Source organism: Pelmatolapia mariae, linkage group LG3_W (assembly GCF_036321145.2).
Source record: "Pelmatolapia mariae isolate MD_Pm_ZW linkage group LG3_W, Pm_UMD_F_2, whole genome shotgun sequence".
In the NCBI taxonomy this organism is placed as follows: Eukaryota; Metazoa; Chordata; class Actinopteri; order Cichliformes; family Cichlidae; genus Pelmatolapia; species Pelmatolapia mariae.
The window spans coordinates 48,892,726-48,908,339 of record NC_086229.1 but is presented as its reverse complement, the minus strand read 5'-3'; the positions used below and the strand labels follow the sequence as shown (position 1 = coordinate 48,908,339).

At 40.2% G+C, this 15,614-nt stretch overlaps 1 protein-coding gene across 1 annotated transcript in view; it reads left to right on the top strand.

Annotated features, from left to right (window-relative positions):
* LOC134624543 (histone H2AX-like) overlaps positions 1 to 15,614 on the top strand; it is a 50,068-nt gene that overhangs the window by 21,795 nt on the left and 12,659 nt on the right. The gene's annotated exons all lie outside the window — the stretch shown is intronic.

The window sequence follows — 15,614 nt, the reverse complement described above, 5'->3', positions numbered from 1 at the left end:
AAACACTCCCTCTGGCGCCCCGATCGGTGCCTATGCCATTCCCAATATGCGCTGGCATAACGTCGGGGCAGCATGAGAACGAGCTATTTTTTTATTTATTTATTTATTTTTTTTGCCTATACCTGTGATGCCAGCCCCACTACGATGCCGCCCCGGGCCACCACCCGTGTCGCCCGTATCAAAAACCGCTACTGGATGGTCTGGTATAATAAGTGGTTTTGTTTGGAGTTGTGGAGAACTTGTCTGTGTCACCATTTCAGAGAATATGATCAAGAGGTGACAATTGCCAAACTGTCCAACAGGTGCCACTGTGGACATGTTTTCAGATTGTTTTGAATCGTCAATACAAGCACAAACACTTCAAATCTTTCACGAAGCCTTGCTTTGCTCATCATGGTGACACCTTCACTGGAGATCTGTATCTCAGCATTGCCATAGTTATGTCACAGTTTAGCTGGAAGCTGAGCCAAAATCTAGATCAAAGGGCAAACTTCATAAATCGCAAAACTGACTTTTATTTTCTGCAGCAGAAAATCCACATTTATTCCCAACTAAGGGTTTAAATGCACAAAGGGCCAAAATAAGACAGAAATAAAACAGGAAACAAACACCGAGACAGAGACTAAGATACACAAACTTGACAGGGACAAAAAGGAAAACAAACATGAAGCTGAAACCAGCTAAACACATGAGACACAGGGTTCATAAGAACAACAGGCAAATTTTTACTCAAACACAAAGTCCCCAGAGAGATTCATGCCTCACTACCACAAACCTATCATCCAGGGGAAGGACAAAGAGCCCAAAACAGTAAGTAGTTTATCTGTAATTCTGTTTTTATGAATTCCTTCACCCTTCTTTTACTTTGTGTTTGTAAGTGTGGCTTTAAAAGTACAATACAAGTTCTAGTAAGGCTATAATTAGGTAACATGTTCTTATTCTTATGAGGTAGGCCTGATACAGTTTGTTTGCACCATCTATTTTCAAAAAGTTTAAAAAGAAGAAAGATCAGAAACTAACAGAGATCAGTGGAATTATTTCCTCTCCTCAATCTAATCCACTGACCTTCAGTGTTACTCTAATTTAAAAGCTTTGTGAGCTCCTGATGTCATTTCAGTGTTAGAACTCACAGACACTGTTGTGTCTGACATTTTACTATCAGGTTGAAGAAACCTTTTTTATTTCCAATCAGTTTCAGTGCAGTGTTTTCACACGTAAAGAACAACATGGGGAATTTCTGTAATTCTTCACCAACGTGGCTGATCAGATTACTGGAATAAAGAAATATTTATGGCTTTTTAACTTATTCCATTTATCTTCTGTTAGAAAAAAATAAAAACATTTAATTGTAAACTGATTTGGTTACTACATATTTGTGTATGAACATATAAACTCTGTCGTTTCTTGCATGGTGAACTTCACAGTCACCATCATTATGTGATGTGTTGGTTTAGTGTGTGACCAGCTCAGTTAGAAGAGACTCCCCCAGTAAGTGATCAGGGCAGCAAACAATACAAACAAACAACAAATCTGCAGAAGCAAAGTTAGTCACCAGAACTATTCTGTTAGCAGACATTTATCACAGATGGCTGGTCTTTGACTCTGACCACACTGCAAGCTGTCACCCCTTATTCAACAGAGCATGTCTGTATCAGAGTGTGCAGATCCTCTCTGGAAACCCTAACTGTGTAAAGCAGGTCTCAGTTTCTTTTTCATAGTAAAAGGAAACCTCAACATCTGTCAGCCTACCAGACCCTCCACAGATTTTTCGAGACTCAGTGAACAAACACCAGAGATTTTTTTTTTCTATTTGTCGACTAGGTAGAGGCACAGGACTCTCTCAGCCAACACGGGACCCCGAAGCTGCAAGCTCGACATCAATATTGTATCTAGATCAGCGCTCTCAAGTTACTGAAGTAATTATGTGCTTAAAAATGTATTCTTCGGGTGGCCAGAGAGAAAGGCCAGATTCTATGGCGTGGGGCGAAGATAATGTTTTTTCCGGATTACTCCAGACGAACCATGGACCGGCGTGTGTCCTTTAAACAAATCAAGTTGGAGGTGAGGGAAAGAGGAGTGGAATACTCGCTGCTCTTCCCCGCCACTCTAGAAATAAAATGTAATGGAGCAAGGCACAGATTTTCTTCACCTGAGGAGGTTTCAAATTCATTAAGAATATGTTCCCCTAAGATAAGTGACACTCTATGTTTTCCTTTTTTGTGATCGGGGATGGCGAAGTACTTTACCATATGTAAGTGTGTGTTAATGTATTGTTAGATGGGTTTGGTGCAGGGATTTTCTTTTTCTTTTACTTGACTAATTTCAATATCTCTATAAATTAGTAGTTATGTGCTGGGTTGCTAGCCGGGCACCGGCTAGTCTTGTTTTTTGTTTTGTCCTTTTTTCTGGCTGGAATTTTGCTGGAGCTGTTTTTAGTTTGTTTCTATTTAGTTTGAATGCTTGTATTTATAAATTGATCTATCTTCACATAAAACCACTCTCTACAATGGGTATACTTGTGAATTGGAGTATTATATGGAACTCCACATTGTAACATGGATAGACAGACAGATTTCAAAATAGCCAGCTGGAATGCTAAGGGGTTGAATAACGGGATTAAGAGGAAGAAAATATTAACGTATTTAAAGTTATCAAGAGTTGATATAGCCTTTATTCAAGAAACGCACATGTTTAAGTCAGAAGCCTTAAAACTTAAATGCTCTTTTCCAGTCCTGGAACTGGTAAAAGTAGGGGAGTGTCGGTTCTGGTTCATAAAGCAGTTTGCTTTGCTGAAACAAAAGTAATAACAGATAAGGAAGGTAGATTTATATTGGTTTATGGACAATTACTGGACACACCAATAATTTTATGTAATATTTATGCACCTAATGCGGACATACCCGCCTTTTTCATAACCTATCATAGTAACTTTTGGAATTAGATGGTGCACAAATAGTGGTAGGAGGAGATTTTAGTCAAATACTGGATCAAGACCCAGATAGATCACTCCCTAGGAGAGGCACAGAGAGTAAATCTGTAGTTGCCATAAGGCAGATGACCTCAGATTTAGGTCTGAATGATATTTGGCGGACAATGCACCCAGAAGGCAGGGAATATTCCTTTTACTCTCCGCCTCATAATGTTTATACTAGAATCAACTACTTTCTTATTTCTGAAGCCTTAGTGAAAAACTCTATAGATTCAAGTATTGGTAATATAGTAATCTCGGACCATGCGCCAATTTTTCTATGTCTTGGAAATATTTTACAGATCCCCCAAAGCCATAGATAGCGTTTAAATGTGTCCTTAATTAAAGACTCTGGGTTTATTAAATTGAGAAGAGATGAAATACAATTCTACAAACAGACAAATAATCGAGAGGACACTACATTGGCTACCTGGCGGGATGCTATGAAGGCATACTTAAGGGGGAGGATAATTTCTTACGCTTCCTTTAAAAAGAAGGCAGTTAACAAGAATATTATGTTAGAAGCCGAATTAAAGGCACTTGAGGCAGTACATTCCCATACAAAAGACAGAGTTACGTTGAATAAAATCGTTAAAGTTAAATATAAGTTGAATGTACTGTACAACAGAAAGGCAGAATATGCTTTATTTCGCATTAATCAACCATATTGGGAAATGGGAGAAAAGCCGAGCCGTTTATCAGCATATCGTCTTAAACAGAACGACAGTATGAACCATATCCCAGGCATACGACAATCAGAAGGGGTTAATTCAGCTTCTACTAGACATATAAATGATGGATTCAGGGCCTTTTACAATAATCTTTATTCTACACAAGGTAGTTCAGATGAACAGAAATTTGAAGTTTTCTTTACTGATTTAAATCTGCCACAGCTTTCTATTACTGACCAGCAGATTATAGATGCTCCAATTACAGTGGAGGAAAATTTGTCATTAACCAAAGACAACATTTCCACATTTAGAGAATAGAAGAGTGGGCGGAGCCACTGAGCTTCGAGCCGTCCAGCGAACCTCGCACCGTCTGTTTTCTTTTACGTCCGCCGGGCACACATAATAACACGGCTCCGTCTGGTTGAGGGTCATTCGACTTTGCTCGTTTAAAGAGAAAATTGTAACCATGAGTGGAAGGGGCAAGGGTGGGTAAAAAAAAGAACAGTGGAAAGACCATAGCATTAATTGGACAGAAGTAAGCACTAGACAAGTATATAATATAATTAATAATAAAAATAATGAAGGTCAGATAAAATATAAAGACGCGGGCGTAGAACAATACCCGTTAATAGTTAAAAATATACGTGACAAATTAATCTCTGAAAATATGAGAGATACGGTGTGGCTTATTTCTGTTGGACGTCTCCCTGTTAGAGCGGTGGTCCAGTGGAGCTGTTATGTTACTACCAAAGAATGTCCTATGCCACGGTGTGGCGAGGATGAAACCCTTGAACATTTACTGCTATCCTGTTATAGAACAGTTGCGATTAGACAGCAAATGACTAAAGTAGGGTTTGAAATTGATAACAACATACAAGCTATAAAATATGGTCTGTTTAACGAAAAAATGTACGACAGTAAAAGACGCCTCTTTTGGCTTATCATGTGTGTCATTAACACCCACATTTGGAAAACGAGAGCCAAAGTGGTCATCGAGCAAAAAATGATAGATAGCGTGGCTGTGTGCAAGAATATCCTTACAGACCTGAGAAGGAGGAAAACGTTAGACCAAAAAAAGAATAGCCCTTTACCTTGGGACCTTTTGAAGATTTAATTGATAAGTTTTAATGTTAAAATTTTTTTTGAGGTTTTTTTTTTTTTTGGGGATTTTGTGCTTTATGTATCTATTGTAAATTACTATGTGTATTGTTATGTATATTGATGTAAAAAAATATTTTTTTCTTATGTGTCATTTGCTTGTGAATTTGCCGTGAATTTTGGAAATAAAGGCTTTTAAAAAAAAAAAAAAAAAAAAAAAAAAAAAGCAAGGGTGGGTAAAAAAAATATTTTTTCTTATGTTTCATTTGCTTGTGAATTTGCCGTGAATTTTGGAAATAAAGGCTTTAAAAAAAAAAAAAAAAGCAAGGGTGGGAACACTTAGTTAATCCTTGCCCACCTGCTCTCTTTGTGCCCACTGCTATCATGCCGCACTATACACCTGCACCCTATGCCTCCAAATTTGGCAATTTATGGGTCAGATTGAAATATGTTGGGGAAGGAGAACCCCCCACTAGAGACTTTGTTGTGGAGGAATTGCTTTTTCAGTCCTCTTGGGTTAATCCTCGGGACATTTACTCCTTCATCTCCCTTCCAAATAGAAGGGACTTTGAGCTGTGTTTTCTCCAGGAAGCCCCTTTAAGACGCTTCATGGAGATTGTTGTTTCAAACTCTGGCCAGCCAAAATGGAAAGAATGGACAGTAGAATCCTCTCTTCAAATTGAAACAACCACCCTAGTGGTCAAATTCTGGACAGGAAGAATTCCTGATCATGACATTGAACTGTATTTGAAAAGATATTGTGACGTGTTACATCCGCCTATTAAACCGGTGGACAAATTCGGCCTGTGGTATGGGATTCGGAAGTTTAAAGTTCGTCTTCGGAGGGATGAAGATGGTCATTTCATCCATATCCCCAACTCCATCTCACTGGGTCCGTACAATGGTCGAGTTATCTATCCCGGTCAAACGGCTAGATGCTTTATTTGCCAGGCTTCTGACCATCAAGTAAAAGAATGTCCCACGATCAAGTGCTGGAAATGCGGAAATCTGGGACATAAAGCTAAAGAATGCCAAAATGAAAGTGAATGTTCTCTTTGTGGTCAAATAGGACATACTTTCTTTAAATGTCCAAAATCCTATGCAAACATGGCTAAGAATCAGCATCAATCTCTTTCTGTTTCTGAGACACCTGACCACCAGCAAACAGCAGGAACTCTAGAAAGCTCTGAGGTCCGTGTGATTGTATCGCAAGCTGCAGCGGGAGAACAAACACTTCCAGAACAATCAGGAAACCTCCCAGAAACTGGGTCTAAAGTACCTCCTCCGACTGAACAGAATACAACCATGACAACAGAAGGACCTACTGAACCGGCTGTACCGGAGGAGGAGGAGCATCAGGATCTACATTTAGAACAGCAGGAAAGCGAGGACAGCTGTGTGGAGGAGCAATTAGACACACGGGATACAAATGGATCCAAGTCAGTATCATCAGAGAGTGTCAGTGAGGATGGAAACAACAAGGAAGAGAAGGATGACGACAGCGATGAGGACATCACATCTGACAGCTATGAAAGTGCGAGTGAGAGTGAAGGATCGCCTGTGGAAACACCAACGGGAAATATTACAGTAAGCCATGATGACGATCAGACAGAAGCAGAGCTACGGTGGGCAGTTTTCTCCAATAATGATCACCCTGCAATGGGTGAGCTCATTAATGATTCTCCTAGTGTATGCAGAAAGAGGAGTGTTTCCGCGGCCTCCTATAGTAGGGAGAAACGGAAAGACGTCAGACCTAGCCCTTCGTAAGTAACTGCTTTATATTAATTTCGATTATAAGTCTCCTCAGAGTACTAACCTGGAATATTAGAGGCTTACAATCAGAAAGATACAGGAAAAGGAAAGTGGATTATTTATTAAAGCTAAATTATGATATTCTTTGTCTACAAGAGATGAGACTGAAAAGTGATAATGATATATCTGCCCTGACTCAAATGTGGGGTCCGGAACACTCAATAATTTCAATTGGGGAGGATAGTGCAGATGGAGTTGGTATTTTTTTTAATGACTCAAATGTGAATATAATCAAACGAAGAGACATTATTCCTGGAAGACTTCTTTTGGTTGACTGTTTTTATCATGGACAGAAGATGCGGATCATTAATGTTTATACTGCACCTGAAAGGACAAAGAAAATGAGGCTGTTAAAAAAAATGAAGCAGCTCTTGGAAGTGGGTTTTAATTTAATAGTATGTGGTGATTTTAATATTGTAACGGAAGAAAGGGATAGAGTTGCTACAACGCCTTTTAAGATCAATCGTGAAGGTAAATTTTTAGCGCAAGTTTGCGCCGATGCTTCCCTTAGAGATCTTTATAGAGTAATACATCCCACAAAGATTCATTTTACTAGATTTGACACAAATGTCCAAACTAGAATAGATAGGATTTACATTTCTTCCTCAATACGCGCCCTTAATTATGATACATATATGACTGATCTATCTGATCATATGATTGTTAAAGCTACAATGCAGTGTGGTTTTGACTATCCTAAAAGTTACTGGAAATTAAATACGGCGTGTTTGAGGAATCTTGCCCTAATACAAGAACTAAAATGTGAAATTAAAAAAATAGTGCAATTAAGAGTTCTGGTAAATTCTGAGATAGAACTGTGGGATCTGCTTAAAAACCGCTTAAAAGATTTTTTTAAATTCAAATGTCGGGAGCTAAATCATGCCAAGAATATGAAATATAATGAAGATGTAAAAACATATATAAATTTAAAATATAAAAAAAGAAACGAAGAAGAGGAACATCAGATGGATGAATTGAAAAAAGGAATAGAGTTGATAAATAATGAATTACTATTTAATATGCATGTAACAGCAGGGTGTGATGGAAATGGTAACACTGACTTTGCGATTGTCTCTGGTCAGAGGAGACGTGGTAGCAACTTTATCCCCTCCATTAAGGATGGAAGAGGAAAATTAACCCTCAATGAGAGTGAGAAAAGACACGCAGTCAAAGAACAATGCTCTTCCATGTTTTCGGCATTACCTTCAGACAGCAATGCTTTAAAATCATTGTTAAGTGTTATTGAACCTCTTGAACCTTCTGCTTTTGATCCACTTCTTGGGGTGATAAGAAAAGAAGAGGTTGTAGTTGCTATTGAGCAACTAAATAACAATAAAACTCCAGGTCTAGATGGTCTTCCAGCTGAGTTTTACAAGTTAGGTTTAGAGGAAGTAAACGAACTCTTAACCTCAGCATTGAATTCAGGTCTTGAAAAAGGAGTATTATGTGAGTCTTTTTATTTTGGGCTGATGTGTTTATTATATAAAAAAGGTGATAAAAGTGATATAAATAATTATAGGCAATTAACAATAATGAACGTTGATTACAAAATATTAGCTAAGATAATAATGAATAGATTAGAAGATATATTAGATAAAATTGTTGTAAAGGAACAGACATGTGCTATAAAAGGTCGCCAGATGTGGGATAATCTGTGCACCCTGAGAGAGGTAATATACTCCAGAAGAGACTCTGAATTTTTTATTATTGGTTTAGATCAAAAGAAGGCCTTTGATTATCTCTCCCATTCATATATATGGGCAGTTATGAAAGCCTATGGGATGCCGGACAGTTTTATTGCAATGGTAAAATTGTTATACAAGAAATCCATCATACAAGTCAAGGTAAATGGAAGTTTGACCGATCAATTTCATGCTTCATGTGGAGTGAAGCAGGGATGCCCACTAAGTGCTGCCTTGTATGTTTTAGCCATCAATCCTTTATTAAAATTAATCAATAATGACCCTAATATTAAAGGATACTGTTTTAATGATGGCTATAGAGTGACAGCCATGGCTTATGCCGATGATATCACAGTTATTATTAGGAACCATGATGAGTTAGACAGGTTACTGTCTCATCTCAAACAATACGAACTGGCATCAGGGGCAAAATTGAACCCAGAAAAAACAGAGGGCGTGTGGTTTGGTTCCTCAGTGCAAAAACCGGAAATAAACATACAAGTGTATGAAGAAATGAAAGTCCTGGGAATTTGGATCAACAAAGGGGACCCCTGTTTGTTAAATTGGTCTAAAAAGGAATGTGAAATTAAAGAAGAAGTAGTCAAATGGGAAAATAAAAATACTAACTATAAAGCTCGAGTTAATCAATCAATCAATCAATCTTTATTTATAAAGCACTTTTCATACAAACTGTAGCACAAAGTGCTTTACATGGTTAAAAGCAGCCCACCTCACCCTCCCACTCATTCCCCGCACTGTCATTAACAGAAGCGGTCATGATACACACATCCCCCCACCCCCCCACCCCCACACACACACGTACACACATACACACACACACACCTAAAGAGTAAAATTGGGCTGGGTACGTATTAGCCAAGTGAGGAAACACTATCACAGGGAGCTGTCTGCACCGGGAGCCGGTCACAGACCGCAGCCTCCAGGCTGGGCACACAGCAGGAGGGAGGCTAAGAAGCCCCCCAGCCAGGCTCAGAGGACCCACAGGGCCCCAGCAGCCACTGTCGATCACAGCCCCGGTGCAGAGAACCCCCTCCGAGGAAACACTGGAGATATGACCTAATAAGAATATAAACAGGATAAAAAGATAAAATAAATAAGAGTGGGATATAATATAAATATAAGTATAAACAGAGTAAGAAGATAAAAAATGAATAAGAATAAAATCAGTAAATATTAGGTAAAACTAAATGAATAATATAAATAGAATAACAGGATAGAATAAATAAGCATAAAATAAATAACGTTAGTTAAAAGCTAAATTAAAAAGGTGGGTCTTGAGCCTGTTTTTAAAAACATGAACGTTCTCTGCGGCCCTGAGCTCCTCCGGCAGGCTGTTCCACAGTCGAGGACCATACGACTGAAAAGCTGCCTCTCCGTGAGTATGTGTCCTGACTTTAGGGACAATCAAAAGGCCAGTACCAGAGGACCTCAGGGTCCGTGAGGGTTCATATGGTAAAAGCAGATCTGAAAGATAAGAAGGCCCAAGACCATTAAGACATTTAAAAACCAATAAAAGAACTTTAAAATCGATCCTGAAACACACGGGGAGCCAATGCAGCGATTGTAAAACCGGTGTAATGTGGGCCCGCCCTCTGGTCTTCGTCAGCACACGAGCTGCAGAGTTTTGCAAAAGTTGCAAAGGTGAAATATTCTTTTTGGGGAGACCAGAGAGCAGGGCATTACAATAATCAATGCGACTGGTAATAAAAGCATGCATCAGCATCTCCGTGTTGGCCCGAGAGAGAATAGGGCGGACTCTGGCTATATTTTTTAGATGATAAAATCCAATTTTGGTTACATGTTTAATATGTGGGATAAAACCAAGCTCAGAGTCAAAAATAACACCCAGGTTTTTCACTTGTAGTGAAGGGCATAGTGAAAATGCCTGTAATTTAGACAAGAGTTTCTCTCTCTGAGCCTCGGGACCGATGATTAAAACTTCAGTTTTGTCCTGGTTAAGCTGTAAAAAGTTTTCTGCCATCCAAGATTTTATATCTACAATACAGTTAAAAAGGGCATCCATTGGTCTGGTGTCATCAGGAGACACGGAGATATACAGCTGAGTATCATCAGCGTAACTGTGGAAGTTCACTCCATGCCTCCTGATGACGCCGCCAAGAGGGAGCATATATAAATTAAAAAGTACAGGGCCTAAAACCGACCCTTGAGGCACACCACATGTCATTTTATGGATCTTAGAGGAGCATGTATCCATACTCACCATAAAAGTTCTGTCTGAGAGATAGGAAGTGAACCAGTTGTGTACAGTACCAGAGAGGCCCACCATGTGTTTCAGTCTGTTTAAAAGTATAGCGTGGTCTACTGTATCAAAAGCTGCGCTTAGATCCAGTAGCACCAGGACTGTGAGCTTTTGGGAGTCCCAGTTACATCTAAGATCATTTAAAACCTTTAGGAGAGCCGTCTCTGTGCTGTGGTTCACCCGAAATCCAGACTGAAATATTTCTAGGATCTGTTTATCATTCAGAAAATCATTAATCTGAATAAAAACAAGTTTTTCTAAAATTTTACTTAAAAATGGTAAGTTGGATACAGGTCTGTAGTTATTAAAATTATTGCAATCCAAATTGCTCTTCTTCAGAAGGGGCCTCACCACCGCCGTTTTAAAGTCAGCAGGGAAGACACCCGACTGAAGAGAGCAATTCATCATGTATAAAAGCTCAGCTTCAAAAAATCCATAAAGTGTTTTAAAAAGTGGAGAGGGGATTGGATCTAAAAGACATGTGGTGGGTCTCACTGTGGAGAAAACTTTCTTAAGGTTCTCAGCATTAACCAGGACAAAGCTGTCCAGTGTCTCCTCAGGTACAATCGAGCCTTCAGATGTGTTTAAAATCATATCACGAGAAGATAAAATATCACATCTGATGGTGTTGATTTTTCCCCTGAAGTGGTCTGCAAACTGCTCACAGAGTGAGTCTGTGGGGCTTCTTTGGGAGCTGTTAAAATCAGGGTTAAATAAGTGATCTATGGTGGAGAAGAGGACCTTGGGATTATTTTTGTTATTACTGATTATTTTGGCGAAGTATGAATTTCTTGAATTCCTTAGTGTATTATTGTAAATTTTAAGTTGCTCGCAAAGTATTTGATAGTTGATTTCATTTTTATTTTTCCTCCATCTCCTTTCTGCTGCCCTGCAATTTCTTTTGAGTTTTTTGACTTCTTCGTTTCTCCAGGGTGATACACGTTTTACGTTAATCTTTTTGGTGGTGAGTGGAGCAACGGAGTCAAGGCTTTTCTTCAGTTTTAGGTTAAAATGATTAAAAATAAAATCACAGGGTGCAGGTAGAATCACAGGGGGGCATTCGTCTAAAATCCTGGTAAAATTTGCAGCCACTTCAGAGGTTAGATAGCGCCTCCTCACAGTTCGCACCGAGGTCTCCCGCTGAATAAAACCGGTGATGTTAAAAAACACACAGTAGTGGTCAGAGACAGCTAAGTCAACAACAGAGGACACACTGGTGGACAGCCCATGGGTGATGACCAGGTCCAGAGTGTGTCCTCTGTTGTGAGTCGGCTGCGTGACGTGCTGGGTAAAATCCATACAGTGAAGAATGTTTAAGAATTCTTTTGATGTAGGGTCAGAAGGATTATCTATGTGCAGATTAAAATCACCGGTTAGAATTATCATTTTATATTTTGAATGTATGTTTGTTAAAAATTCTGAGAATTCCTTGATAAAAGCAGCACTGTCTTTAGGTGGTCTATAAATTGTGACAGATAAAACTGGAGGGCTGCTGAAAACAATAGCGTGGAATTCGAAAGTGGTAAAATGATCAAATAAAATTTGTTTGGTGGTGAGTGTGTTATTGGTTAAAGATGCAGTCCCACCACCTCTCTTACCACTTCTAAAGGAAAAAGAGAAATTAAAATTTGGTGGGGAGGCCTCAGTGAGAACAACTGGTGCATCCGAACCCAGCCATGTTTCAGTTAAAAATAAACAATCAAGTTTATTATCTAAAATTAAATCATTAATAATAAAAGACTTGTTCAACAGAGAGCGAACATTTAAAAGTGCCATACTAATTGAGACTGGTGGATTTTTGACAGTAGAGTTCAATGAATGCTGAGATTTTTGAAGAGGCCGGAGGTTATTAATGTTTTTGGAGTTACTGGATTTATGATAATTGTGTTGCTCTCTGTTTGTGATTATTACGGGTATTGTGTTGACTGTGGGAGAGAGAGGTCCGAGTCCAGGGTTTTGTGTATTACTGTTAAAAGTGGAACAAATATAGGAGCTGGGACCAGGGGGACATCAGTCAGTGGAGGACAGATCAGCGGGTAGTGTCGGTTTGGGGTAATGACAGGGCCGTGTGCGGGAGTGCTGTACGCCAAATACCAAATTGGCGGACAGCAAACGGCGTCCCCAGGCGTTGAGGTGGAGTCCGTCTGCCCCAAAAAGATGTCTCCTCTCCCAGAAGGCATCAAAATTGTTAATAAAACCCACGCCGTGGGAGACACAGGCGGAGGAGAGCCAGGTGTTAAGGCTGAGCAGCCGGCTGAAACGGCCTATCCCTCTGCCGCAGGTGGGGGTGGGGCCGGAGATAAAAGCACTCACTTGCAACTGACCAAGGAGGCTGAAGAGTTGGAGGAAGTCCAGCTTCAGCAGCTCAGATTGCCGTTTGGGGATGTCATTGGTGCCGATGTGGATGATGAGCCGGTTGGCCTGTGGGTGGGACGCCAGGATGTTGGGAATTCTGTCCACTATGTCGACAACGGTGGCTCCCGGGAACGACAGCGTGAGCGCCCCCCTCATCCACACGTTCCTGACGATGGAATCTCCGAGGACCAGCGTGGAGAGAGGAGATGCCACCGGGGACTGCTGGCCATCTGAGACGCCTGCGCCACGGCACCGGGGGTGTTCAGATGGAGATGCACCAGCCGGACCGCGTGCGTGACTCCCAGGTAGCTGCGCCGTGGGTCCTCTTCTCCGAGGAGCCGGGGTGAAGAACAGTTCTCCACGGCGAGTTTGCGCCACAGCGCCGGGCTGCCCGCCACGGCTCCGGGGACGTAGTGGTGGAGATGGTGCAGACTTCAGCGACACAGCGGGGTGGCGAGGGCTAGCGGCCAGAGGAGGAAAGTCCACAGGATCCAGGATACTGAATTTATTCTTCAGCACTACCGCACCGGAGGGGTGAGGGTGCGAGAGACGGATCCTCCTGGCCCCTCTGCAGCCACCGCGCGTCCCAATCATGGTCCATGGCGCTGGTTGGAGTGGAGTGGAGCTGACCAGAGCCTTGGGTCTGGCCCCTAGTTGAAACCAGCAGTTCTCGTCCGTGGCAGAAACACCAGCGACACAAGTTTGGAGCCTGGGTTCACCGTTGGCGGGATCTTGGGACACAACAGCTGAGTGGTGCACTGTGTCGGCTAGCTCAGCGCTAGTAGCGGTGGTTTGAGCTTTGCCAAGGAGGATCGTGTCAAGATCGCGTTCAGCCCCCTGGATTTGGTATAGCGTGGATATCCTTTGCTCCAGCTCGATCACTTTTTGGCTCAGGTTGACGCAGCTTTCACAACTGGATGTTGAGGTAAGTGGTGCCATTCCGAAATCTCGTACCGGTGACAGCGTCAACAACGAAAAACTGCCACTTTAGCTTACGTTTAGCTAGTTGTGGCAGTTGCTAGTGATTAGCTAGTTTTTCTGCAGCTTTGTAATGTAAACTGTTGGCTAACCAGTGTCAAAAATATCGATATCAGGAAAAACACCCTTTTTTCCACTTTTTTCCACTTACTCGGTTCAGCGCGACTCGCAACAGTCACAAACAAAATCACAGCGTCAGACGCATGCGCAAACTCCAGTTCCTTTATAGTTAAAACCCATATAATATCAAAACTTCTTTTCCTTGCTACGGTTTTTCCTCCCCCCCATAAAACATTTATACTTTTAAACAAATTGTGTGTCAAACTAATATGGGGAACAAACAGAGAGGTAACGAAAAGAACCTTAATGTATACAAGCAAAGAGTGTGGTGGATTGGGTGCTCCAGACCTCCGCATCATTTTAAGAATTCCTTTTATTAAAAATATTTTTAGCGCTCTTAATAGAGAAGCTCCTTGGATTAAAGGTAATGTAACTCAATGGAAAAAAATCAAAGGTAGGGCTAGATCGAATATACCTTATTATAAATTGTTTTTTGGCGACACTACAGAACAGTGGAAAGACCATAGCATTAATTGGACAGAAGTAAGCACTAGACAAGTATATAATATAATTAATAATAAAAATAATGAAGGACAGATAAAATATAAAGACGCGGGCGTAGAACAATACCCGTTAATAGTTAAAAATATCCGTGACAAATTAATCTCTGAAAATATGAGAGATACGGTGTGGCTTATTTCTGTTGGACGTCTCCCTGTTAGAGCGGTGGTCCAGTGGAGCTGTTATGTTACCACCAAAGAATGTCCAATGCCAGGGTGTGCCGAAGATGAAACCCTTGAACATTTACTGCTATCCTGTTATAGAACAGTTGAGATTAGACAGCAAATGACTAAAGTAGGGTTTGAAATTGATAACAACATACAAGCTATAAAATATGGTCTGTTTAACGAAAAAATGTACGACAGTAAAAGACGCCTCTTTTGGCTTATCATGTGTGTCATTAATACCCACATTTGGAAAACGAGAGCCAAAGTGGTCATCGAGCAAAAAATGATAGATAGTGTGGCTGTGTGCAAGAATATCCTTACAGACCTGAGAAGGAGGAAAACGTTAGACCAAAAAAAGAATAGCCCTTTACCTTGGGACCTTTTGAAGATTTAATTGATAAGATTTAATGTTAAAAAAATTTTTTTGAGAGGTTTTTTTTGAGAGGTTTTTTTTTTTTTTTTTTTTTTTTGATTTTGGGTTTTATGTATCTATTGTAAATTACTGTGTATTGCTATGTATATCGATGTAAAAATATATATATTTTTTCTTATGTGTCATTCGCTTGTGAATTCGCCGTGAATTTTGGAAATAAAGGCTTTTTTTAAAAAAAAAAAAAAAAAAAAAAAAAAAAAAAGCAAGGGTGGGAGATATACAGTGTGGCTTATCTGTGTCGGACGTCTCCCAGTAAGAGCTGTGGACAGTGGAGTTGCTTCGTTACTACAAAGAAATGCCCTATGGAAAATTGCGATGAGGACGAAACTCTTGATCATCTGTTGATATCATGTTACAGGACGGTTGAAATAAGACAGAAGATGGATAAACTCGGATTTGATATTGAAAATAATAAAAAAGCAGTAAGATATGGTTTGTTTAAAGAAAAGATGAGTGAAAATAAAAGAAGATTATTTTGGTTGGTGATGTGCATTATAAATGTACACATATGGAAAACAAGGGCTAAAGGGGTTATAGAACAAAAAATG